The sequence below is a fragment of the Dasypus novemcinctus genome, chromosome 8, assembly GCF_030445035.2.
Source record: "Dasypus novemcinctus isolate mDasNov1 chromosome 8, mDasNov1.1.hap2, whole genome shotgun sequence".
Lineage (NCBI taxonomy): Eukaryota > Metazoa > Chordata > Mammalia > Cingulata > Dasypodidae > Dasypus > Dasypus novemcinctus.
The window spans coordinates 60,283,341-60,310,479 of record NC_080680.1 but is presented as its reverse complement, the minus strand read 5'-3'; the positions used below and the strand labels follow the sequence as shown (position 1 = coordinate 60,310,479).

At 36.5% G+C, this 27,139-nt stretch overlaps 1 protein-coding gene across 4 annotated transcripts in view; it reads right to left on the bottom strand.

Moving 5' to 3' along the window:
* Nucleotides 1–27,139, bottom strand: part of CNTLN (centlein) — a 425,457-nt gene that overhangs the window by 74,426 nt on the left and 323,892 nt on the right. The window lies entirely within an intron of this gene.

Here is a 27,139-nt window from a genome sequence, read left to right as displayed (position 1 = left end):
ATGTCATTGTCTTTAGTTCTTTTAATGGCAAAATTGGTGTGTATTTATAAGGATATTTGCTATATTTTATCCAACTTTTTTGGTATGGTGTCATAACAGTTTCCCACACAAAAGTTTAGTATACTATATCATCACAAATATCATTTTGTATCACTAACTTTTTAGTCACTTTCATTAGGAACATGGAAGGTACTTTAAAATACTGCCTTTTTTTCTAACCCTCCCATATACAATTGGTCATCAAACTCTGTGTGTTACACCACTGCAAAATCTCATTTTTGTCTAATTCTATCTATTGGTATTTTCTAGATCACTTCCTTATCAAGTTTGCTTGGATATTGAAACAATCTCTTATCTAGTTGCCTTACAATCAGTCTCTATTCATCAGAATCATCTGAAAGTTTTTAAAAACTATCAGAGCCCAGGACCCACCCTCAGATATTCTGACTTAATTAACTAGGATGGGGTCTGAGCACAAATATTCAAAGATCCCCAAATGATGATAATATGCAGCTAGTCTTGAGATCCACAGCTGTCCTGATACTAGATGACTCACTATTCTCAATAAATTTGCTTTATCACCTTGATAGCTTATCAAGCATTCTTTCTTTCTAATGCAGGGATTCTTAACAAGGGGTCTGTGAGCTTGAATTGAAATTCAAAAAAACATATTCTTGTGGGGATGTGCTGGTGTGGGTATGATATGTCTATTAAGTAATACACAGTATAGTGTGGATTTAGTATGGGGTCTGTGGTTTTCACTTAATGGACAAAGGGGTCTGTGGAACAAAAAATATTTAAGAACCCCTGCTCTAATGGCTTTGGTACATGTATACAACCTTCAAAATCCTACCAAACTTTAACACCAAGACCAAATGCCACCTCCTTCAAAAGCCTTATTAAGGGAAGTGTGTGAGGCTCAGGCAACTGGGTTCCTTTCTACCACATGGGAAGTCACTGGTTTGGATTCCAGTGCCTCCTAAAGAAGACAGCAAGCTGGCGCGATGGACAGTAGTGGCAAGCTGACATAACAAGAGACACAAGAAGGAAAAAAACCAAAAACACAGCAAAGATGTGACAGGCAGGTATGGTGAGCTGATGTGGCGAGCTGACACAAGAGATGCAGGGAGGAAAAACAATGAGACACACAACAAAGCAGGGAGCAGAGGTGACTCAAGTGGGCACCTCCCTCCCATATCAGAGGTCCCAGATTAGGCTCCCGGTGCCTCCTAAAGAAACAAGGAAGACGAACAGACACAGCATGTGCAAACAATAAGGGGGTGGAGAGAAATAAATCTTAAAAAAAAAAGCCTTATTAAATAATGACAGTGATAAATGTTACTCTCCCTCTACTACATGCCCATAGTATATTTTTAATACATATTCATTGTTTCCTTGTATTGCAATACACATACACATACGTCTAATCCCCTTATCTTGTACAGGGAACAAAAACAGGATTACGTTTGAATCATTGTTGAATATTCCACTATTAGCATGCTTTAAAGGTGTTAGATGAATTTGAATAACTTGAATTGTAACAAGCATAAACAATATATTAATATATATCCATGTGAACCAATATTCTAAGCATTCAAACCAAACATATGCATATTTAAATATTATAATAATCCCATAGTGAAAGAAATGTAACAATGTGTAATTTCTAGGCATGTTGATATTTTAATGAGCTGTAACTATATGAAAAGAATGAAAGCACTAATAGGAACATGACTGTGTAATATATTATGACAAAGGTTCATCATAAAAAGAAAAGAAATTTCTAACTGACACTGTTCAGGTCACTTTTTGCTTTAATATTTTTGGGTAAGATCACAAGTAAATCTCAAAACAGAGTAAAAGAAGTATGATTTTAGAATATATAGTGTTCTAAGTGATAACAGTGCTTACAAAGTCTAATATAAGACACAGACATTCTGTCAACAAATATCACTTGGTTCATCTAGAATATAAGACTATGAATAAGATAGTCACGTCCAATTCCACATGGATTCTCAGCTCAGATCCTGGTTTTTGCACAGTTTACCTAGAGAACATGATTCGAGTGACATTTCACAAATTCTTGGATAAATGTTGCTACACTCTGCTAGGAGAGAGACAGGCTATGTCATGCACGGATCAATAATAGCACTGTGTTTCATCAGCCTCAAAATCAAAAGTGCTTCATTTGGCAAAAGCCATGGCCCCAGAGATTCTGACATATATAAACAAATACCCTACAAGGAATGTCTACTACACAAGCTATTGGAGTAAGGCAAAAGATAACTCTGGAGATTAGCAATGAAGTATAATAAGAGAGTAATTTTCTACTTGATTATTACTAGAGGTGTGAACACAGATCACACTGAAACTACTGAATAATGGAAATGAGTCTATTTAAAATTGTATAGCTCCTAACAGAAAAAAATGGCTCCAGCACAATTTACACCTTCAATCTTTTGAAAAACAGTTATGAAAATATAAACAAAACACAAATAGAAGTTTAGGATACAATAACAATCATAAACCTATATGCATGAAAATGTTTTATACAGATCTATAAAATATGACCCTTTGATAATTAATTTTAGAGTTAGCTTGTTAAAAATCCTCTTCAGATGGCTGTTTTTTCAATGTTTATTTGCTAGATTAACCTAACAACTCAGTATTTGTTGAATAGATTATGTTTTGTTGTTTTTCATTCCAGATTCTAACATTTGGCATAGATCCTTTATTTGGGGCTTGAGTCAACTCATTTAAAACTCATTGGTTAATGTAACTGGACAACAGAGGACGCAAACTTGAAAACTCAAATCTAAAAAATGAGCCTGCTTTGTTTAAGATTGCTGTTGGCAAAGAAAGTTTCTGAGAGCAAAATCTGCTTTTACAGAATTAGCCATATCTGACTCAGAGGGTAGAAGAATCAACAATTCATCAAGAAAGCAGAGAAGATAACGAATTTTAGCAAAATAAATAGCAATTTTTTGTTAGGAATTGAATCATGTCCCCCTAAAAGGTATGTTCATGTCCCAACTCCTGCTCCTATGGGCATAAACTCATTAGTAAAAAGGACCTTTGAGAATGGTATTATATTAGTTAAGGTGTGCTCAAAATAAATGAAGGTGGGTCTTAATAAGGCTGAAGTCCTTATAAGCAAAGGAAATTGGACAGAGAAAGAGAAGCCACAGGAAGCCAGCTAGAAACCGAAGTTCACAGAATCCAGAAGAGAAAGGAGAAAACACCACCATTGTACATTGCCATGTGACGGAAAAGTGTAAGAACCCCCAAAATTTGGCTAGCCAGAAAATACCAATCTTGAGAGGAAGCAAACCTTCTATACCCTTAAGTTGTGAACCAATATATTCCTGCTGTTAAACCAACCCCATTGTACGGTATTTATTTTAGCAGGTAGGATACTAAAATAGCATATGTATGACAACTTAAACTAAAGACTATATTTAAGCACTGGAATTACATAAACATGCTCCAATTTAATTAAGGTCAAAGGCTATTATGCAGCAATAGTCAAGGTTGAAAGTATGGTCCTCTATTTTGTAAATCATCTAACATTTAGAAATATTAGCTCTCATTCTGTGAATATGAAACAATGGAGGTTAGCTTGATAGTAGTGTAATTAATAAAGAGAAATTGCCTTTTTTGAGACTAAAAGGAGGACCTTTTACCTTATAAAAATATACAGGGCCATTTTTCAAATCAGGGTTCAGAAAATTAAATGCCTACAAGGACCAGGCAGGTAATCTAAATAGTGAAGTGGATCTCCTAGGATCTGGGATAAACATCATATGCCTCACTCTCCTTGAAAGCTCTGTACCATTAGAATTACTAACCTTCATATCAAAACCATTGTTTCTTGGAGCAGATGTAGCTAAAGTAGTTGAGTGACTACTTCCCATGTATGAGGTTCCAGGTTCGATCCCTGGTACCTCCTAAAAACAAAATGCTTCCCATGTACAAGGTCCTGGGTCCTATCCCTGGTAAGTCCTAAAAAAAAAAAAAAAAAAAAAAAAAGTTGCCAATGGTTTCTCATTTTTTAGTCAGCTCCTCCATGTCATCAATAGCTTCAATTCTTCACTGAGAATGAATATTCAGTCTTGATCTCTGGTTATTTACTCTCCCATTTCTAACTCTCAAATTGATCCTCTAGTTCCTAATCACAAAAGCCTCTGGGATACTTTCAACTTGTATGTCAAAGTACCACCTCAAACTTAACATATTACAACAGACCTCTGATTTTATGCAAACCTTAGAAAAGGAGAAAGGATCTAGTAACTGTTGTATGGAGGAAATGTACATGAACCAGACTTTGGGTGATGTGCTGGACTTAGAACGATGTAAAGAAAAGAGGAAGGCTCTTGTAGTAGAAAACAATTTATTAATCTTGATAAAAAGAATCCATTGTCATCAGTATCTTGGTGAAAACCAGCAATAAGTCAATCTTCATTCATCTATTGAGAATGTACTATGCCTTTAATTATAGTAGATGCTGTGGAAGATATCAAAGAAGTGCAAAAATGGCTTTGCCCTTGAGGAGATCACTAGCTTCTGGTGCAACAAAACCAACAAATGTTGAACTTAAAATTTATTTATTTTTTCTTTTAAAACCATCTCCTTATTACCATTGGGCTTTTTTTTTTTTTAACTGAGCATTCACTGCTGTCTTGTTAATTTTATCATTTCAATTCTTTTGAAATCCCTAGAACTTTGGTTGTTACTTGGTTTAAATATGTTCAATAATAGCAACTAGACCAAATGAAGATAAATTTCATTTTTCTAAATACACACTTTATTCAAAACAGTATGATAAAAAAGATGAGTTGTGTGTGTGTGTCAAAATAAAAACATTGGTTTTTGGTTTTTTTTTTTGAGAAATGACAGTGCTACTGGAATAAGAGTTAAGATTCAATAAGAAATATTTTCAGGGATGAAAATAATAGTATATTTGTAAAACCTAAATAATTTCTTCATACTCATAATTGAATGGTATTTAAACTAAACTATTAAATGTCTCCTCCTAGGTTGAGCCATATCCTAAAATAAAAGGACACCATGCTACTAAAAAATTCTGAATTGTTCCTTTTAAAAATAATTTCCACTATTTGGAATCATCTCATTTATTTGTTCATATGTTTATTCTCTGTCTCCCCTTAAACTAAAAATGTCAATTTGATGAGGACAGGGACATTCTCTATTCGTGTTCATTGCTCTATCCCAAGAGCTGAATTATGACTTATATAGCGTTGGAACTTGATAAATACTGATGCTTGAATAATGCCATTGATAAAAACATATCCAGGAGAAAGCATGTTGTAGTTCCAAATAATTTCTGATAAATTAAGTTTTAGAACATTTTCAATTTTTATGTTTGATAAGTACATGACAATGGGGAGAAATATTTCCTGTACTAGAAAGTAACAAATATATATCTCTTAAAATGGCCAATTATTCAGACTTTTGCAAATATTAATTGAGTGGTAAACTTTCACAATGAGAAGACATTTAATATAGATGAATAAAATAATCTAGTAATTATCAGCATAATATCACTAAAGATATAACATTAAAATTAACTGTCATACATACACCAAATTAATAATTTTTTTCATTTTAAAAACAAATTTCTTAAAGTATATCATTCATACATGAACATACATAAAAATAGGTGTAGTAAAAATTTTGAACTTACAAAACAAACATGCATAATATCATACAGGGCTCCCATACATCACCCTACCACAAATATCTTGCATTTTTGTGAAACATTTACAATAAATTATGAAAGATTACTGCCAAAGTAATACTACTAACTATAGTCTTTATCTTACATTTGGTGTATTTTCCCCAACCCACCCAATTATTTTTTTCATTCATGAATGATACAATTTATCAAAGGTGTACACCAAGTTGCACATTCATCACTTAATTCATATTAGAGCAATTTTCATTACTCCAAAACAAACAAAAAACTCAACAAAAAAACAAACCACTAACATACCCATATATTATTACTCAACACAAATCCTATGATGTGCTTTCACCATTTCTATTCATTTCCAAACATTTACAACTTTTTACCAATTCTGCACAAAATAAACCTCAGCTTTCCATTCTTTTCTAGCTAGTAACTCCATGAATTTGCTCATTATATTTAGTTCATAACAGTAAAGTCATAAAATAATTGTCCTTTTTTGCCTGGTTTGCTTCACTCAACATAATGTCCTCCAGGTTCATCCAAGTTGTCATATGCTTCATGACTTCATTACTTCTTACAGCTGAGTAATATTCCATTGTGTATACATTCCAGTTTGTTTATCCATTTATTAGTTAATAGACACCTGGGTTGTTTCCATCTTTTGGCAACTGTGAATAATGTTGCTATAGATATCAGTGTGCAGGTGTCTGTTCGTGTTACTACTCTCAGTTCTTCTGTGTATATACTTAGCACAGGTATTGTCAGGTCATGCAGTAGATTTATATCTAATTTCCTTAGGACCTGCCAAATAAATTTTCAAAGTGGTTGTACCATTGTACATTCCCACCAACAGTGAATAAGCATTCCTATCCCTTCACATCTCTCCAACACTTGTAGTTTTCTGGTTTTTTAAAAATAGTGGCCATTCTAGCAGGTGTGAAATAATAACTCATTTGCAGTTTTGATTTGCATTTTTCTAATAGCCAGTGGTGCTGAGCATTTTTTCATGTTTTTTTTTTTTTTTTTGCCATTTGTATTTCTTCTTTGGAAAAATGTCTATTCAGGTCCTTTGCGCATTTTTTTAAACAAATCAATTTTATTGATACATATTAAGAAATATACAATTCATACAAAGTGTACAATAATGATATTTGCTATAATCACATGGTTTTGCGTTCATCACTTCAATCATTAAAGCATTTTAATTATTTCAATACTAATAATAAACAAAAAACAGACAAACAAACAAACAAGAAAATTCCTCACCTTTCAATCTCTGTATGCTTCCCCCACTGTATATAGCTGCTGTTTCTGGCTAGTCTATCAAAAATGCATAATCAATGGCTTTTAGTATAATCACAATGCTGTACATTCATCATCTCAAAAATTTTAAAACAATTTCATTACTCCAAAAAGAAAGACTCCATGTTCCCTAGCATTCCTTTCTCAGGCCTACATAACCACTAATCTACTTCCATTTTTATAAATTGATTTATATTTTTATTTTATATAAACGAAGTCATACAATATGTAGTACTCTGTGTCTGGTTTTCTTTACTTAGTATAATGTTGGGGTTTTTTGTCTGATATTAACATTTTGTACTATTAACTTACGATTGCTCAGCTTCAAAGAAAAATGATCTTATATATGCAATGCTACCCATACACATATTTCACATAATATATTTAGTTCATAATAGAGCAATCATACAGTATTTCCTTTTGTTTCTAGCTTGCTTCACTCAATATAACGTCCTCCAGGCTCGTCCATGTTGTCATATGTTTCATGACTTCATTTCTTCTTACCGCTGCATAATATTCCACCATACGAATATTCCACAATTTGTTTATCCATTCATCATTTGATGGACAACCTGGGTTGTTTCCAACTTTTGGCTATCGTGAATAACACTGCTAGGAACATCAGTGTGCAGATATCTATTTGTGTCACTGCTCTCAGTTCTTCTAGGTATATAACTAGCAATGGTATTGCCGGGTCCCCTGGCAAGTCTATATTCAACTTCCTTAGGAACTGCCAAACAGTCCTTCATAGTGGTTGTACCAGTCTACATTCCCACCAACAGTGAATAAGTGTTCCTATCTCTCCACATCCTCTTCAACATTTATAGTTTTCCAACTTTTTAATAGCCGTTTGACCATATTTGAATCAGGTGATTTGTCATTAGGCCCTTGTTGGGTATGTGATTTCCAAATAATTTCTCCCATTGAACAGCCTGCCTTTTACACTCTTCATAAAATCCTTTGATTGTTTAATTTTGAGGTGGTTCCATTTATCTATTTTTTTCTTTTGTTGCTCATGATTTGGGTGTAAGGTTTAAGAGACTCCTAACTACTAAAAGACTTAGATATTTCCTGTTATCTTCCAGGAATTTTCTGATCCTGGCTTTTATGTTTATGTTTTCGGTCTATTTTGAGTTGATTCTTGTCTGGGGAGTAAGATAGTGTTCCTCTTTCATTCATTTGGTTATAGATATCCAATTCTTCCAGCACCATTTACTGAAGAGACTGTTCTGCCCCTGAAAAGTGGACTTGGTAGGCTTATCAAAAATCAGTTGACCGTAGAGGTAAGGGTGTATTTCTGAACCTTCAATTTGATTCCACTGATCAAAGTGTCTATCTTTATGCCAATACCATGCTGTTTAGACCAAGGTAGCTTATAATGCACTTCAAGGTCAGGAAATATGAGTTCTCCAACTTCATTTTTTTTTTTTCAGGATGGTTTTGGCTATTCAGGACCCCTTTCCTTCCAAATAAATTTGATAATTGACTTCTCTGTTTCTGTAAAGTGGGTTGTTGGAATTTTGATTGGTATTGCATAGAATCTTAAATCAATTTGCGTATAACTGACATCTTCACGATGTTTATTCTTCTAATCCATGAACACATAATGTCCTTCCATTTACTTAGGTCTTCTCTGATTTCTTTTAGCAGTGATTTGTAGTTATCTGAATACAGAATTAAATTAAATTAAATTAATTCCCAGATATTTGAGTTTTTATTGCTATTGCAAAAGGATTTTTTTTCTCGATTTCCTCCTCAGCTTGCTCATCACTAATACATAGAAATATTATTGATTTTTTCGTGTTGATTTTGTATCCAGCCACTTTGCTGAACTCATTTATTAGCTCAGGTAGCTTTGTTGTAGATATCTTGGGATTTTCTAAATATAGGATCATGTCATCTGCAAGAAAGTTAGAGTTTTAATTCCTCTTTTCCAATTTGGATGTCTTTTGTTCCTTTTTCTTGCCTAATTGCTCTAGATAGAATTTCTAGCACAATGTTGAGTAACAGTGGTGACAGTCTTATTTCTGATATTAGAAGGACTGCTTTCAATCTTTCCCCATTGAGTACACCAGTGGCTGTGGGATTTTCATATATGCCCTTTATTATGTTGAGGAACACTTCTTCTCTATTTAAAAAAAAAAAAAAGTATTTCTCCAGCCCCCTCATTGTTTTCTCTGTGTCTGTTTATTGTTTGCTCTCTGTGTCTGCTCATCTTCTTTTCAGGAGGCACTGGGAACCAAACCTTGGTCTTCCCAAATAGAAGCGAGGCACCCAATTGCTGAAGCCACTTCAGCTCCCTGCTTGTTGTGTCTCTCATTGTGTTTCCTCTTTGTGTCTCCTTGTTGCATCATCTCATTCCATCATCTTTTGTCAGCTCACTGTCTTGTCTTTTTTTTAAACAATCAATTTTATTAATACATATTAATAAAACATACAATTTATCCAAAGTGTATAATCAGTGGTATTTGGTATAATCACATAGTTATGCATTCATCACTTCAATCATTACTAAAGCATTTTCATTATTTAAATACCACTAATAAACAAAAAATGGACAAATAAATAAGAAAATTCCTCACCTCTCAATTGCTGTTTCCCCTGCTGTACATAGCTGCTATTTCTGGTTATTCTTGCACAATTATGTGTTCATTAGGCAGTTTTATTGAGATATATTCACATACCATATGAACTATCCAAAGTGTATAATCAATGGCTTATTTTTTTAACTGTTAAAAAGTTCTTTATTTTAAAATTGTAACATAATAGAAAACTAGATTGAAAGAAATTATAAATTTTAAATGAGAGTGCAAGACCAGATTAGATTTAATACAATCAATTACAAAAAATAGACAGTATAGCAACAAACCTTTATAAATATAAGTAATAATTAAAACAATATAGAAATCAATCATAACTAATTTTTATATTAATTTTTATATTACAGTTCTAACTATTAGACATAATAATTTCTAAGAATGAATAAATTATTGGTTTATTTATTTAATTTCTATTTAGGTCATAATTTTTTCTGGAAAATCAAATTCCTATTTGGGAATTCTTCACATCTTTTTGGAAAGAATTACTGCAGATAACAATTTGCCAAATCATCATTTTATGAGGCAGAAAACTCAAAATCTTGTTCACCAGTAGTCATGCTAAATCATTACTGATCCAGATAGATTATTTTAATTAAAGAATATGAATAACAAAGGGTTAAAGAAAACTGAAGTATCCAAAAATATCTCTTTCCAGCCCCCCTCAAATGAAAGCAAGTGTATATTTTACATAAAAAAAAAATTACAGAATACTGATCAGAGGAACAATTTGCCAGTTGCACTAATTATTGTTCATATACTTATTCATATTCATATACATATATGTTCATATACATATACATATTGTTCATATGATGTTATTTTACATTTATCTCATTTAATTCAAGTCTTTTTTGTTACTATTTGCATGGAATACCTTTTTCTAACCTTTCACTTTCAACCTGGTTGTGTCCTTATGTCTGAGGTGAGTCTTGAGTAGACAATATATAGACAGCTCAAATTTTTTAATCAATTCTATCAGTCTATGTTTTTTTGATTGGGGAGTTCATTCAACTAACATTCAGTGTTATTACTGTAAAGAAATTACTTACTTCATCCATTCCATCCTTTGGTTCTCTGTTGTCAGACTAATTTATTGTCTGTCTTCTTATACTTTAGTCCCCTTCCTAATTTCTAAACTCTTCTCCAAATCACTCACCCTTGTTTTTTTCCTTCTGGGCTGCAGCACTCCCTTTAGTATCTCTTGTAAATCTGGTCCTTTGGTAACATATTCTATCAGTTTTTGTTTGTCTATGCAGACTTTGAACCTGCCGTCATTTTTGAAGGACATCTTTGCTGGATACAGAATTCTCAGCTGGCAGTTTTTCTCTTTTAGTACCTTAAATATAATACATCATTCCACTTTCTTCTCTCCTCCATGGTTTCTGATGAGAGGCTGGCACTTAATCTTATCAAGTTTCCCTTGTGCGTGATGCTTTGCTTTTCTCTTGCTGCTTTCAGAATCCTCTCTTTTTCTCTGATATTTGTCATTCTGAATAGTAGGGATCTTGGGGTAGGTCTATTTGGATTTATTCTGTTTGAGGTGCATTGTCCTTCTTAGATATTTATGTCCTTCATAAAGGTTGGGAAGTTTTTGGTCATTGTTTCCTCAAATTTTCTTTCTGCCCCGTCTCCATTCTCTTCTCCTTCTAGGACAACAAAAATGTGAATGTTTGTGCATTTTGTATTGTCATTCAATTCCCTGAAACTCTGTTCCATTGTTCCAATCTCTTCTCTGTTTTCCTGTCTTTTCCAGTTCAGGTGTTCTATCTTCAAAATCCCTAATTCTGCCCTCAAGCAATTCAAATCTGCTCTTATGTGCTGTTAATATATTTTTTATCTTATTTATCATGCCTTTCATTCCCATAAGCTCTGTAACTTTTCTTCGCAGGCTTTCAAATTGCTCTTTATACTCTCTCAGTGTCTTGTTGATATCCTTTATTTCTTTAGTCATATTTCCTATAAATTCTTTGAAGAGAATTAGTAGAGTTGTGTGATTATCACTGATTAATTTTCTTAAATGTGGTATCTCTTCAGGATATTTGGTTTGTTCTTTTGACTGGGCCATTTCTTCCTGTTTCATGGTATGGCTTATAAGTTTTTGCTGATATCTAAGCATCTGAATATGTTGGTGAATTTATTCTGATGGCCAATTTCTCTATTTGATATTTTGTTCAACTTATTCTCAGTCTTTAAAATTGCCCAGCTTAACTTTTCAAAATCAGGCCAGGGACTCACTAGCAGGGTGCACATTTTCTCCCAGGTGTTGGATACAGAAAGTGCAGTTTTTGTCCCTGCAATTTTTGGACTGGCAAGCAGATGGCAATAGACAGCACACCTTTCCACAAAAGGGTTTCAGTCTCAACCTTTCTGTGTTGAATCTCCAGATGCAAGATTCAAAAGATTCAAAGCAGGCTCTGCCTGATGAATTCACTGAAGAAAAGTGTAATGACCTCCCCTCCCTTTTCCCTTGAAATAAATGACGAGGAAGATGTCTGTTCCCCTCCCAATGGGGTACACTGAGCCAGGTGTTTTACCCCAGCTTAATATCTTAAGGGTGGGGAGGGGAGCCCTTTCTGACCACAATGGAAACTTGATAACTCATGTCTGTCATTTCAGCTTCTTCATCTATCCTTCACCTTCCTGTGAGTTGTGTAGCACTGTTCTGTTCTGCTTACCCCCAAAGTAGGTCCCTCAGACAGCTTTTGGCTCTTTATCAGTGCTTTTGTGAGAGTAAACAGCTTTAGCCTGTTAGACCATCACCATCTTCCCACCATCCTCTTTTCTTCTTTAGGAGGCACTGGAAGAAAACCTGGGACCGTCCATGTGGTAGGTAGGTACCCAAATGCTTGAGCCACATTCGCTTCAATGTAACTATCTTTTGAAGTGTTTTTATCAAGAAAGGATGTTGGATTTTGTCTAATGTCTTTTGGCATCAATCAAGATTATTATGTGTTTTTTTCCCTTTAATTTGTTAATGTGGTGTAATACTTTGTCTTATGTTGAACCATTCTTGCATAACTGGAATAAAATCCACTTGATTGTGGTACATAATTATTTTTATATGCTGTTGGATTCCATTTCCAAGTATTTTGTTGAGAATTTTTGCATGTATGTTCATTAGGGAGCAATGCTGGTCTGTAATTTTCTTTTCTTGAAATATCTTTATCTGGCTTTGGTATTAGGGTGATGTTGGCTTCATGAAATGTGTTGGGTAATTTTGCCTCCTTTCATTTTTTTTTTTGAAGAGTTTAAACAGGATTGTTATTAATACTTCTTGGAATGTTTGGTAAAATTAACTTGTGAAGCTATGTGGTCCTGGTCTTCTCCTTGTTTAAGGACTTTTGATGACTGATTCAGTCTCTTTGCTTGTGATTGTTTTGTTGAGTTCCTGAATTTCTTGTAGAGTCAATGTAGGTTGTTTGTGCATTCTAGAAATTTGCCCATTTTATCTAGGTTGTCTAATTTGTTGGCATATAGTTTCTCATAATATCCTCTTATGATCCTTTTTAATTCTGTGGGGTTGATTGTAATCCCCCATCCCCATTTCATTATTGATTTTATTTATTTGCATCCTCAATTTTTTCTTTGTTAGTCATTCTAAGGGTTTGTCCATTTTATTGATTTTCTCAAAAAAACAGTTTTGATGATTTTCTCTATTGTTTTTTGTTCTCAATTTCATTTAATTTCCTCTCTAATCTGTTACTTCTTTCTTTCTGCTTGCTTTGGGATTGGTTTGCTGTTCTTTTCCTAGTTTCTCCAGGTGTTCAGTTAGGTCTTTGATTTTAGCTCTTTCTTATTTTTTAATGTAGGCATTTAGGGCTATAAATTTCTCTCTCAGCACTGCCTTCACTGTATTATATAAGTTTTGATATGCTGTGTTGCCATTTTCATTTGTCTTGAGATATCTACTAATTTCATTTGTCTTGAGATATCTACTAATTTCTTGCAATTTCTTCTTTGACCCACCAATTGTTTAGGAATGTATTGTTTAGCTTCCATATACTTGGGGATTTCCCCCTTTCCAGACTATTATTGATTTCCACCTTCATTCCATTATGATCTGAGAAGGTACTTTGTATAATTTCAATCTTCTTGAATTTACTCAGAGTTGTGTTGTGGCCTAATATGTGGTCTATCCTGGAGAAACATCTATGAGCACTTAAGAAAATGTATAATCTACTGATTTGGGGTGCAATTTCTGTATATGTCTGTCAGTTTCAGCTCATTTATCATATCACTCAAGTTCTCTGTTTCCTTGTTGATCTTCTGTATAGTTGTTCTATCTATTGATGTGAATGGCATGTTGAAATCTCCAACTATTGTAGAGATATCTATTTCTCAATTCAGTTTTGCCAGATTTTGCTTCACGTATTTTGGGACACCCTGGTTAGGTGCATAGAAATTTAAGACTGGTATTCCTTCCTGATGGATTGTCCCTTTTATTAATATGTAATGGCCTTGGGCATTTCTTATCACTTTTTTGCTTTTAAAGTCTGTGTTATCTGACTCCAGTATAGCTACTACTGCTCTCTTTCGATTACTAACTCCATGAAATCTCTCTTCCCAATCTTTTACTTTTCAGTCTATTTGTACCTTTGGGTCCAAGGTGAGTCTGCTGCAGACAGCATACGAATGGCTCTTGTTTTCTTATCCATTCTATTAGCCTATGTCTTTTGATTGTGAAGTTTAATCCATTAACATTCAATGTTATTATTGTAAAGGCATTACTTAGGTCAGCCATTTTATCCTTTGGCTTTCACATGTCATATCTTATTTTTGTCTTTTTACCTTTTTGGATACCCTTTCTGATAGTCTTCACTTATATACTCTCCTCCACACCTCTCTCCAGTCTTTTATTTTCAGGCTGCAGAACTCCCTTTAGTGTTTCCTGCAGAACTGGATTCTTATTTACAAACTCTTAGTTTCCTTTTTTTTTCTGTGACTATTTTAACCTCACCATCATATTTGAAGGACAGTTTTGCTTGATAAAGCATACTTGACTAGCAGTTTTTCCCTCTCAGTACCATAATTATATCCATTATATATGTATACCACTGCCTTCTTGTCGCCATGGTTTCTGAAGATAAAACTGCACTAAGTCTTATTGAACAGCCCTTGTATGTGATGTTTTGCTTCTCCTTTGCTGCTTTCAGAATTTTCTCTTTATCTTTAGCATTTGGCATTCTGCATATAATGTGTCTTTGGTTAGGTCTATTTGAATTTATTCTAATTAGAGTATGCTCTGCTTCCTGGACATGCATATTTAAGTCTTTCATGAGAGTTGGCATATTTTTGGCCATTATTTCCCTTTTACCTTGTCTCCTTCTGGAACTCCCATAATGTATGTTTGTGTACTTTGTCATTCAATACCCTGAGTCCCTGCTCAATTTTTTCCCATTCTTTTCTCTCTTTTTCCCATTCTTCTCTCTCAAATTTCAGTTGTTCTTTCCTCTACATCACTGATTCTTTCTTCCATGATTTCAAATCAGCTATTGTTTCTCTATTGTATTTTTAATATCACATATATTGTGTCTCTCATTTCCATAAGCTCTATTTTTCTATACAAGATTTCAAACTTTTCTTTGTGCTTACTTAGTGTCTTCTTAATGTCTTTTATTTCTTTAGCCATGTTGTCCTTCAACTCCAGGATTTGACTTAGGAGATTTGTATGAACCTCATTTATTAGCCATTTCAAGTCCTCTGTCCTATCCAGTGCTTTAATTTGTTCATTTGCTGAGCCACATCTTCTTTTTTCTTTGCATGGCTTGTAATTTTTTCCTGATATCTAACTATCTGATTATGATCTGAATTTACTCTGATGTTCACTTTCTCTCTTGCCTAGGAATTTACTGTTAAGTACCTTTGTGCTGCCATGATTCTTTGATTCTTCTTTCAACTTGTTCTATATATTTAGGATAGCCCCTGTTTAACTGCTCAAACTGGGGCTAAGGGCCCAGTAATGGGGTGCAGGCCAGTTTCCAAGGGGTCTTGGAGAGGGTGGCAGTAAAGGCACCTGCTTGCCACTTTTATTTATTTACTATTATTTTCCATGCACTTTTGTGGTCTGGCCATCAGATGGCATTCTTTGGCAGACCTGTCAGCTCAGATCCCAGGTGCTAGGGTACAATGAATTCAATTTAACTCTTCAGGAGAGGTGGTACAGAAGCAATGTCCTTAGGGTTGGCTAAGCTTCACAAATTTTTTTCAGAGGCTGTCTGTGATAGTTAGGCTATTGTGCCTCCTCAGTCAGGTAATTATGCCCAATTGTTTGGTCAAGAAAGCATTGGGTTTACTGTAATACAAGGGCATTTAAGGACTATAGACACCATTGACTTTACTGCAGTGGTAAATCGTAGGTAGCTGATTACAATTACATCAATCAGGGAGATTGCCATCAGCAACGAGTGATGTTTTATGCAGTCAGTTGAACGCCTTAAAGAGGAAATGATTCTAGCACTGAGGGAGAATTTCATAGCTCGTCTTTGGACAGCCAACATCTCCCAGAACTCATCAAGAACCTTCATTAGATTTTCAATGGAGCCCCTGGTTGCAGTCTGCCTGGGGAACCTGGACTTGTGTATCCCAACGGCTGTGTTAGAGACTCTTAGAAAACCGCATACTATTGACAGATATCTCTTATTGATTCTGTTTCCCTAGAGAACCCTACCTAAGACACTCTGGTACCAGGACTGGTTCTTGAGAAACAGAGTCTTAAACATGGGGTGTCTGAGGTGGTTCTGGGAGTTTTGTAATTGACTCTCTATTCTAGTTGGATTCAAGCCTTACTGATGACTTCCTTTCCAATAATGAAGAGGCTGCTAATAGTCCATGGCACAAGTTGGCAATTGAGATATGCAGAATTTCATCACTGAATTCCCCTACTTCCACAAGAAGAAGAAGCATGGATCTGGGTGAGAGTGTTTTCAACACCTTAACAGAGTTTTGTGGAGTCAAACGGTATAATAATGTTGGCTGGCTCCTCCTAGATACTCTGGATACAGTTACAAAAGAAAGAGATGAGTTAAAGTCTTCAAATTTGAAACTTAAACACCACATGAATGATGGGAAACTTCTATGTGTGCTCTGAAAGAAAATCCTGTCTCCTATAGCCACAGGCTCGAGATATCTGAGAACCAAACTCAGACTCTCATTTTATGAGTAGCAGAGTTACAAAGGAAACTAAAATCTCAACCCTACAGGGTTTCTGCAGTTAAAGTGAAGGCATTTACTGGAAAAGATTAGAATCCAGGGAATTGGGATGCAGACATATAGAATGATGATAATACTGATGGAGACACTGGAATCCTGAATTCTGCTGAGACTTTACGAGATAAGTCTGTGATGGCTTGCCCTGTCCAGACCACACCTTGTCAATCATGTATCATCCGGCCTCCAGCTTGCCCCATGGAATCTGAAACAACCCTTCACACACCCCCCCAGATGGATACCAGCCAAACTGAAGCCTGCCTTGCTCAGCCTCCAGCCTGCCCCAGGGAGTCTGGACCTCCTCCCATCCCTGAAGCACATACCAGCCAAACTCCAGCATGCACTTGGGGAGCCTCTAGTCTGTCCTGAGGAAACAGCCTTCCAACCCCTGCCTACAGAGATTAATCCTAGTCTCACCAGAAGAAAATCCAAGGGAATGCCCTGAGGCATGCATGAAAGCATTTTTAATCCTTCTCCTTACCCACCCCCACCACCTCTCTTGTCTTCAAGACCTATTACTAGACTAAAATCACAACAAGTCCCCAAAAGTGAAATACAAAGTGTGACCCATGAGGAAATAAGGTATACTCAGAAAGAACCGCATGAGTTTTCCAATTTATATAGACAGAAATCAGGGGAATATGTGTGGGAATGGATACTAAGGGTATGGGATAATGGTGGAAGGAATATAAAATTGGATCAGGCTGAATTTATTGATATGGGCCCACTAAGCAGATGCAAACTATAGGTCAAAGGGTTAGAAAAGGCTCTAACAGTTTGTTTGGGTGGCTGAGAAACATAGACCAAATGATGGCCTAGCATGTCTGAGGTTGAGATGCCCAATTTGCCCAGGTATACAGTAGAAGAGGGACTTCAAAGGCTTAGGGAGTTTGGAATGCTAGAAAGGATTTACCATTTGAGATCTGCCAACCCACCCCAGGAATGTCCAGAGGACACACCTTTAACCAGGACTGTAAGGAATAAATTTGTAAGACTAACTCTGTCTTCCCTGAAGAGCTCTGTGGTTGCTCTTCTCTGTAGTCCCAATATTACTGTAGTGAGGGCTGTGATGGAATTAGAATCCTTAAGCATTATGAGGATGATCAGATGTTGGTCTGGTAAAAGTCAAGTATGGGCAGTTAATCGCCAAAGTCAGGGTGGGCGTGGCTACCTCAATGAAAGGCAGATTCAAAAAAGCACTCAAAATAGTATGAGTCATGTAGAGTTACGGTGTTGGCTAGTACATCTTGGGGTACCTAGCAGTGAAATAGACAGGCAGTCTTCTAAATTTCTTCTGGATCTGTATAAACAGAAGAGTTCTAGGTTTAGTGAACAAAACCCTAAATCAAATTACAGATGCAGAGACTCACAGCCCCTTAATCAATTCCCAGACCTGAGATGGTTTACAGACCCAGAAATCCTTGAATGAGAAGGCTAGGTCTCCTTGGGGAAGGAAATTTAAACTGTTAAACTGCCAGAAATTTACACTGTTAATCTTCCTCCCACCTTTCCCCAAGGAGATCTATGACCTTTTACCAGAGTAACTGTGCATTGGGGAAAAGAAAATGATCAGATATTTTGGGGATTATTAGACACTGGCTCAGAAGTGACATTAATTCCAGGAGACCCAAAACATCACTGTGGTCCACCAGTCAGTGTAAGGGCTTAGATGGAGTTTTAGCTCAGGTCCATCTCACAGTTGGTCTAGTGGGTCCCTAGACCCATTCTGTGGCTATTTTCCCAGTTCCAGAATGCATAATTGGAATAGACATACTCAATAACTGGCAGAATCCTTATACTGGATCCCCAACTTGTGGAGTGAGGGCTATTATGGTTGGAAAGGCCAAGTAGAAGCCACTACAACTGCCCCTACCTAGCAAAATAGTAAACCAAAAGCAATACCGGATTCCTGGAGGGACTGCAGAAACTAGTGCCACGATGAAGGACTTGAAGAATGCAGGGGTGGTGATTACCACCACATTCTCATTCAACTCTCCTATTTGGGCTGTACAGAAAACAAATGGATCTTGGAGGATGACAGTAGATTATCATAAACTTAACCAAGTAGTGACTCCAATTACACTGCTGTCCCAGATGTGGTATCAATGCTTGAGCAAATCAACATGTCCCCTAGAACCTGCTATGGCAAATGTTTTTTTCTCAATTGCTATTAGTAAGAACCACCAGAAACAGTTTGCTTTCAGTTGGCAAGACCAGCAGTATATCGTCACTGTCCTGCCTCAGGGGTATATCAGCTCTCAAGCCCTATGTCATAATATTGTCTGCAGGGATCTTGACCGTCTCTCCCTCCCACAAGACTGGTCCATTATATTGATGATATCATGTTGATAGGACCTAGTGAGCAAGAAGTAGCAAAGACTCCAGACTTATTAGTAAGGCATTTGTGTGAGAGAGAATGGGAGATAAATCCAACTAAAATACAAGGTCCTTCCACCTCGGTGAAATTTCTAGGTGTCCAGTGGTGTGGGGCATGGCAAGATATCCCTTCTAGGTGTCCCCTGCATAGGGGAGCCCCATGCGCAAGGAGTGTGCCCCGTGTTGAGCTGCCCGGCACAAGAAAAGCGCAGTCTGGCCAGGAGTGGCACTGCACACATGGAAAGCTGATGCAGCAAGATGACACAACCAAAAAGAGACACAGATTCCTGCTGCTGCAGAGAATACAAGTGGTCACAGAAGAACACATAACAATGGGGGTGGAGAGGGGAAATAAATAAATAAAATAAATCTAAAAAAAAAAAGAGAGATATCCCTTCTAAAGTAAAGGATAAGCTGTTACATCTGGCCCCTCCTATGGTCAAAAAATAGACACAACACTTAGTTGGTCTCTTTGGATTTTGGAGACAACACATTCCTCGTTTGGGTGTGCTACTCCAGCCCATTTACCGGGTGATCAGAAAAGCTGCTAGTTTTCATTGGGGACTGGAAGAAGAAGAGGCTCTGTGTCAGGTCCAGGCTGCTGTTTAAGCTGCATTATCACTTGGGTCATTTGAACCAGCAGATCCAATGATGCTGGAAGTTTCAGTGGCAAATAGAGATGCTGTCTGGAGCCTTTGGCAAGCCCCTATAGGAGAATCATAATGCAGACCCTTAGGATTTTGGACCAAAGCCCTGCCATCCTCTGCAAATTACTCCTCTTTTGAGAAACAGCTTTTGGCCTGCTACTGGGTCTTAGTGGTGACTGAACGCTTAACCATGGGCCATCAAGTTACCATGAAACCTGAGTTGCCTATCATGAGCTGGGTATTGTCTGACCCAAGAAACCATAAAGTTGGGCATGCACAGCAACACTCCATAATAAAGTGGGAGAGGTATATACGAGATAGGGTTCAAGCAGGTCCTGAAGGCACAAGTAAGTTACATGAGGAAGTAGCCCAAATGCCCATGGTCACCATCCCTGCCATGTTATCTTCTCTTTGGCCTCTTGGGAAGTCATACAATTAGTTGACTGAGGAAGAGAAAACTCGGGCCTGGTTTACACATGTTTCTGCATGATATGCAGGTACCACCTGAAAGTGGACAGCTGCAGCACTGCAGTCCCTTTCTGGGACATCCCTGAAGGACAGTGGTGAGAGAAAATTCTCCCACTGGGTAGAACTTTGAGCAGTGCACCTGGCTGTTCATTTTGCTTGGAAGAAGAAATGTCCAGAGGTGCATATGTACACTGATCCATGAGCTGTTGCCAGTGGTTTGGCTGGATGGTCAGGAAACTGGAAGGAACATGATTGGAAAATTAGTGACAAAAAGGTCTGGAGAAGAAGCATATGGATAGACTTGTCTGATGGGCAAAGAAACATGAAAATATTTGTGTCCCACATGAATGCCTAGCAGAGGGTGACTTCAGCAGAGGAAGATTTTAATAATAAAGTGGATAAGATGACCTACTCTGTGGCTAATGCTTAGCTTTTTTCCCCAGCCACTCCTGTCATTGCCCAATGGGCTCATGAACAAAGTGGCCATGGAGGTAGGGATGGAGGTTATGCAGGGGCCCAACAACATGGACTTCCCCTTACCAAGGCTGACTTGGCTACAGCCTCAACTGAGTGTCCAATCTGCCAGCAGCAGAGACCCACACTCAGCCCCCGATATAGCACCATTCCTCAAGGTGACTAGCCTACTCCCTGGTGGCAGGTTGACTACAATGGACCATTTCTACCATGAAAGGGGCAGTGATTTAACTGGAATAGACACATACTCTGGATATGGGTTTGCATTTCCTGCATGCAATGCTTCTTCCAAAACTACCATCTGTGGACTTACTGAATGTCTTATCTACCATCATGGCATTCCACACAGCATTGCTTCTGATCAAGGCACCCATTTTACAGCAAATGATGTTCAGGAATGGGCACCTGTCCATGGAATTCACTGGTCTTACCATGTTCCCCATCACCCTGAAGCAGCTGATTGATAGAAGAGTGGAATGGCCTTTTGAAGACTCAATTACAGTGCCAACTAGGTGGCAATACCTTGCAGGGCTGGGGAAATGTTCTCCAGGAGGTTGTGTATGCTCTAAATCAGCGTCTATGGTGCTGTTTGTCCCATAACCAGGATCCATGGGTCCAGGAATCAAGGGGTGGAAATGGGAGCGGCACCACTCACTATTACCCCTAGTGACCCACTAGGAAAATTTTTGCTTCCTGTCCCTGCAACCTCAAACTCTGATGGTCTATAGGTTTTAGTCCCCAAAGAAGGAGTGACATCACCAGGGAACGCGACAATGATTTCACTGAACTGGAAGTTAAAACTGCCAACCTGGCCACTTTGGGTTCCTCTTACCTCTGAATCAACAGTCAAAGAAGGGAATTACTGTACTGACTGGGGTGACTGATCCTGACTATCAAGGGAAAATAGGACTGCATCTACATAATGGCAGTAAAGAAGAGTTTGCCTGAAATACAGGAGAACAGGAGATCCTCAAGGGCATCTCCCAGTACTGCCATGTCCTATGATTAAAGTCAATGGAAAAGTGCAACAACACAATCCAAGCAGGACTAACAATGGCCCAGAATCTTCAGGAATATAAATTTGGTTCACGTCACCAGACAAAGAACCACGGCCAGCTGAAGTACTTGCTGAAGGTAATGAAAACATGGAATTGGTAGTGAAATATGAACTTCTACTACATGACCAGTTACAGAAATGAGGGCTATAATGGTCATGTATCTTTCTTCCTTGTTTCATTATGATGATGATTGTATATGTACACAAAACAAAACAAATTTGTCTTCTTCTCCAAACTTTTCCCTTACCATATAACAGGTTGTATCAGTTTCATGTCATAGTATTTGAGGATGTCAAATTTGAGAGTGAATATAACCCAAGAACCTGCACCCTATTCTATATGGAATTAATGTGTTTCCAGTTGTACATAGGAGAGTTGAACATTGTTAGGTAGGCATACATGTCTGTTATTGTTTTTACTTAGAGACTAAGTATGGTTGAAGGTAATGTGTATGGTTGCTGAGTTAACAAGGGGTGGACTGTGATGGTTAGGCTATTGTGTCAACTCAGTCAGGTAATTGTGCCTAATTGTTTGATCAAGCAAGCACTGGGCTAATTGTAATGCAAGGGCATTTATGGACTTTAGTCAGCATTGACTTTACTGCAGTGGTAAATCAAAGATAGCTGATTACAATTATATCAATCAGGGAGATTGCCATCAGTGATGAGTGATGCTTTATGCAATCAGTTGAATGCCTTAAAAGGGGAAGTGATTCCAGCATTGAGTGAGAATTTCACAGCTCATCTTTGGAAAGCCAACATCTCCCAAAACTCGTCAAGAACCTTCACTGGACTTTCATTGGAGCCCCTGGTTGCAGCCTGCCTGCGGAACCTGGGCTTGTGCATCCTAATGGCTGCATTAGAGAGACTCTTAGAAAATTGCATACTATTGACAGATATCTCTTGTTGATTCTGTTTCCCTAGAGAACTATGACTAATACACTGTTCTCTAACCGTGGCCAGCCACACCCTCCCTCCCTCTGCCTCTTCAGCCACCAGCTCTGAGCAGTAAGCAGGGTGTGTGAGAAGGCAAATTATCTTTAGCTTCCTGTTGGCTGTCAGGGCAAACCATGTCATGGCCCCACCCAGCCTGGAAATGTATGACTCCTCCAATGCAGCAGACTAAGTTCATTGGTCAAAATCTGATTTTGCTGTACGTTGTGTCCTTCCTTCTCCCCTTTCTTGGGAAACCCCTCAGTCTGCAGCCACTGCAGTCCACAGCCACTGCAATCTACAGGCTGCTATTTGCTCCATAGGGCTGGCATCCACTGCTGCTCTTGCTGCTCTATTCACAGGATTTTTCAGCCAGCTTCCTCTTCCCCTCTTTCTTCTGGGCAGTGTCTCACCTTCCCCTGGTGCCGAGACCCAGAACAGCCTTGTAGACAGTCTCTGCCTGTCCTCTCGCTACTTTTTCTGGGAGAGAAGTGATCCCTTTGCCTCTCTAATCCTCCATCTTGTCGGGAGTCCTTAAAAGGAGGCCCCTGGAATTCACACCAGCTGGAATTCAGTTACTTTTCAGTCAGAATACATATGCTTAGCACAAAGCATTCAAGAGAGGAGGGAAAGAATCCCACCAAGGCCAGTCTCCTGGGGTGGCCAAAAATGGCTCTAGGTTGGGGCTGATAAATGGCAGCTCCTCAAGCTACACTTCACAATGGACCTTTAATAATATTTTGCATATAGACTAATATATACATACTATCTAATTTGGTGTATCTTTATATAAAAAGGGACTAACTAAAGATATTTGCTTGTTTTTATATAAAAAGGGATCAATTTAAGAAACATGCAATTTAAAGGGACATTTTAAGTAACCAGTCAAAAGGTTATAATATTTTCCTCATTTAAGTCTACAAATCTCTCAAATATAAAATAATCCACCCCTTCAAATCCATTTTATTTAAACAATTATGGGAGAAAATTAGTAAAATAATCTATTTATAATTCAAAGAACTATAAGGATTATTTTGCTTTCTCTAAACATAGATTATTTTGGTGCAGAACATTGTAAAATAAGAAGTTCAGTATGCAAAATTCCACAAAAATTTTCATTTTTTGTATCTATCAGTTGAAATATTCTAGATTTTTAATATTATTTAAAACATGCAAAAATTAGAACATAATAAAAATATTGTATATTGTTTATCAATACATATATATGCAAGTAAAAACAATCTGAAAATTATTAGCTACTCATGAAAGTGATTGCCTCTTGGAAATAGTAGAGGAAGACATCAATGTGGGTGGTGCTTAAAGAATATTTTGACCATATTTTAGATCATTAAAAGATATACCAAAATGTTAACAGCTGTTCATTTTGGGAAGTAGGATGGGAACAAAAGTATTTCAAAAATATTCTATAATTTTCTTAATTTTCATAAAATCCCGTATAGTATACAATGCCAATATTTCACTTTGAATATCTAGTTGAACAAAATATTATTCATTTCTTACACTGTGTCTAGATTAGAGTAGCCCTGAGAAACATAAATCTATAAGTCCTTAAAATTAAGCATTGCATTTTTGTAATATTTTCCTGATATTAAAAGGTGGTGTAAAAGGAAAGGTCTATTCAAGTCTTTTGCCCATTTTTAAAATTGGGTTGTTTGTCTTTTGGTTGTTCAGTTAAAGGATTTCTTTAACTATTCTGGATATTAAACCTTTATCATATATGTATGGCTTCCAAACATTTTCTCCCATTTTGAAGGTTGTCATTTTATTTTCATGACAACTCCTTTAAGGCACAAAAGTCTTAAATTTTGATGAGGTCCCATTTATCTATTTTTTCTTTTTTTGCTTGTGCTTAACGTGCAAAGTCACCAGAGAATATAGTAAATAGTACAATTATAAAAATGTGCTATCATCAATTGTAACAAATGCTCCACAACAATGCAAGTTGTTAATAATAGGGTCACATATGGTATAGCAGTTTGATATGGTTATGAATTCCAAAAATAGATATTGGATTATACTTATAATCTGATCTGTACCTGACCTGGACATGATTGAGTTATGATTAAGGTGCTGAGTCTGGGTGGGGACTCACAGATAAAAGGCATGGCAAAGAACAGAGTTGAGGGTTTTCTGATGCTGGAGTTTTGATGTTGGAGTTTGATGCTGAAGACTTAAGCTACAGCCCCAGCAAGTAAGCTCATAGAGGAAAGAGAAGCCAGCCCCAGGAAGAAAGGAACCTTGCTTGAACCCAGAGAAAAGCAAGCCCCAGGAATGTAGGAGCCCAGGAAATCTGAACCCTTGCAGACATCAGCAGCCATCTTGCTCCAAATAGACTGGTGAGGGAAGTAAGTTATGCTTTATGGCCTGGTATCTGTAAGCTCTGACCCCAAAAAATACCCTTTATAAAAACCAACCAATTTCTGGTATTTTGCATCAGCATCCCTTTTGGTTGACTAATACATACGGGAATCCTGTATTTTATGCATGATGAGTCTATAAACTCACAACTTCTCTAATAAAGGAACAAAAAGGAAAGGTCTAGATTATTTCTAATTTATGATGTCTTCACAACTCTAGCAATGACATGGGATAAACAATAAATGCAAGTGAGAGCTAACCTTATTTTTTCTTGAAAATAGCTTACAGAAGTCTACTTAAATATTAAAAAATCTATAGAAAAATTACTAGTTTTGGACTATACTATTTCAATATTTTACAGTGACACTTATAGTACCACTTTGGGGAATCAAATACCTTTGAAACTTATCCAGCATATTAGTTATCTCTTTGGTAATAAAATATAACTTACATATCATTCATGTATTTAGAATAGATAAAATACAAAAACACCCAAATATACTGAAGTTAGTTGATGGCAGCTCAGTCTAAACATGTGAAGAACCCAACGCTTTGGCAAAAAATTATCTTCTAAAACTTTGGCACTTTGGTCTATTAGTTTCAAATTTCTTCTAAGTTTTGACTAAGGATACTCTATACTAGTTTTGTATATATTATAATGAAAATTATAGGTGAAAAAATCCAGCGAAGAACACTTTGATATGCTATTGCTATCAGTAAAAAAAAAATGATTTTGCTGTTAGTAGTATATGAAAAAGTCTGTAATTTTTAAATGCTTTCCTGAATAGAAATTAATTTATTTAATATAGAGAATATCAAAACATTGAAATCTATATTCATCATTAATTATAATGGACACTAAATTTAAAACCTATGAAGAGATGTCAGATTTAATACTAAAGAAATTTTTTAAAACAATAGTAACATCTTTAAAATAATTATAGACATAAAATAATTAAAATAGAATAATTTTATCAAACACAAAGGAGTTCTATCATAAGTAGGCAGGGGAATAAAGACTGAACTTAATCATTTTCAATAATTTTATTTAAAAATATCAGAAATCAATAGATGTTAGCTCAAGTCTCTATTGAAAGTATGGATTACCTACTTGGTACTATCAGTACCAAGAGTAATTAGTTGTAAGAAAGGGAATTAGAATGGGTTCATAAGGGAAAAATGCATGCCTTATGCAGGTTTTTAGTTTAATTCCTGCTGTACTATTTTACTTTTTTTTCACCTAGTATGTAAGATTTAAGGAACTCCAAAGCAAGTGAGTATACCAATACTTTCAGCCTCCCAATGAAGAAAATCCCTGTTCTATAAAGAATAGGGAAAAATGTATTTTTTAACAACTGTGACCTTCTTATGCAATGTGCTTCTGACAAAATTGTTATTTTATTTTACCCTTTATTGATCATGAGAAGTCAATGGTTTAGCATATTATTTAGAAGAAACTTGAAGAGAATACAAATATTTTTGATATAACAGGGTTGAGAACTTAGTGTTGAGAAATATTTTTCTTTATTTTTAAAAATGTTCTTTCATGTTGTTTTGTTTTTGCATAAAATGTTAGGAATAGATATAGTTTACAACACTATGGTGTAATAGGAAACAAAAAATCACTGAACTGACAAGGGGAGGAAAAAAAGAAGGGAGGAAGGCAGAAATAAAGAAGGAACAAAGCAAAGGGTAGAGAGAGAAAATTAGAGGAAAGAAAATAAGGAAACTGGAAATTAGAGTCAGCAAAATGAATATGGGTTTATCACATAATTTTGGGAAATGTGGTTCCTATCCATTAGTTGTGGTATGAGTAACTCAATCTAAACTCTGACATAGTTCTCAGTTCCACCTGCTAAACTACTCACAAATTTCCAACAGCTAAGCCTAGGAAGCCCTCAAACTTCAATGTAAATTTGGAATGTGGGTCATGTAGGGGTATACGGCCACTCTCAGAATGAAGTCAGAATATAATATTCATTCTAGC